Source organism: Schistocerca americana, chromosome 2 (genome assembly GCF_021461395.2).
Source record: "Schistocerca americana isolate TAMUIC-IGC-003095 chromosome 2, iqSchAmer2.1, whole genome shotgun sequence".
NCBI classification, from domain to species: Eukaryota; Metazoa; Arthropoda; class Insecta; order Orthoptera; family Acrididae; genus Schistocerca; species Schistocerca americana.
In genome coordinates this window covers 106189226-106191035 of record NC_060120.1, presented here as the reverse complement: position 1 = coordinate 106191035, position 1810 = coordinate 106189226, and the positions used below count along the sequence as shown (strand labels likewise).

The window sequence follows — 1810 nt, the reverse complement described above, 5'->3', positions numbered from 1 at the left end:
AATTCAGTATTTCGGCCTTCTCTCAGTCGTCTTCCCTATCGGTGTCAGAACGCTCGCTGAGCGGCGAAATAGATTTCTGTGCGGGTACTGACACTACGTGAAACCGAAACTTATTACAGATTTTAGTCGGATCAGTTTGCAAAATGTTACTTTCAAATTTGTTGACGCTTCTCGCATTGCTCTTCTTACTCGCATTCTCGCTAGATTTTTTTTCTTATCTTACCTGCGCATTTAATTTTAAGCATTCTTCTCTAACATCATGTCTTAAACGCTTCATTTGTGTTCTTTCTGATTTTCTCACGGTCCACGGCGTAAACACATTAAATTTTTCTTTGAAAAAGACAAACTGAATCACAGTTTGTCCTGGCAGATAGGATGTTCTAGCAAGTTGGGATGTTATTGATTTGCCATTGGGGTGGATAACAAATTTCATGTAATTTGAGCTTTGTTATGTCAGTTTAATTTCTAGGTGCTGTTACTGTATACTTTTAATCCGGCAATTGCGAAGATTAGAGGTGTGTGCTTCGTGGTCTCACGGATTGTATAACAGCGGTATGAAGCCAGTTTTCGCTTGGATTTTTCTGTTGCGTAAGCGGCTACCTGGAAGAAAACGGATTCCTTGTTTTCCACGGCTGTATGAAACTACTACACGGAAAATACAATTTCATGTTTAAGATCAGGCCTTGAATTTTTTTGACTTCAGCCGTTGCTGTTCTCGAACATTCTTAGGTCATAGGCGCAAAAATGTGCATTTCTTGTGGCATTTCTAACCTATCGTTGCTTTGTTGGCTTAAGCCCTTGACAGACTTATTCCGATCAAACAATATTCGCTCTTTCCGGCTGATATCGCTTTTAGCGTTGATAAACATGCTGAGAACGTCTTTTGTTCATTTAACCAATTATTGACACAATCATCTGCATAGCTCACTAATACAGTATCCTTTTAGTGATAAAAGCACTCCGTCATTAGCCCACAAGTGGTCCATCGGGACCATCTGACCGCCGTGTCATCCTCAGCTGAGGATGCGGATAGGAGGGCGTGTGGTCAGCACACCGCTCTCCCGGTCATTACGATGGTTTTCTTTGACCGGAGCCGCTACTATTCGGTCGAGTAGCTGCTCAGTTGGCATCACGAGGCTGAGTGCATCCCGAAAAATGGCAACAGCGCATGGCGGCCCGGATGGTCACCCATCCAAGTGCCGGCCACGCCAAACAGCGCTTAACTTCGGTGATCTGACGGGAACCGGTGTATCCACTGCGGCAAGGCCGTTGACCCCAGTGGTAAAACATTTGCTAATTCTGTTTGTAGTATGGTTTCCAAATCGCGGCGGAATAATCTTCCATCAGTGACTACATTGGACTTTTTTTCACAGAAAGAGTTATTTAAGTTGTTGACAAACCCTGTAATTGGCGTGGATAATATTTTCCCTTAAGAATTACTATTTCACTGACATTCATAAGGCAACTGTGCTCTCCCTTTACTAAAAATAAAAGTACTGATAATCTCGCTTCAACGCACTAGACGAAACCGGACAGATAATTTACCGACATATTCCGCAACAAATAACTGACTCTCGGAAAACCAATTTCTCATAGGTTCGTCAAAGTCTATTTAGATCTAACATGTTAACACGAAAACAAAAAATATTTTCCGAAATTCGATTTTCGTCACCTTGTAATTAATTGCATTCAAAAGTCGTATATGTGTCGCTATTATGTTACTGTACCTCTTTTCTGGCTCATAACAGAAGGGCTGACATGGAATTACACGCTACACGTATGTTAATAGCTACCTACAACAAACAGTTAC

At 41.7% G+C, this 1810-nt stretch overlaps 1 pseudogene; it reads right to left on the bottom strand.

The window, feature by feature from the left end:
• Positions 1 to 1156: 1156 nt before the first annotated feature.
• On the bottom strand, positions 1157 to 1274 carry LOC124597660 (annotated as a pseudogene).
• Positions 1275 to 1810: the final 536 nt, after the last annotated feature.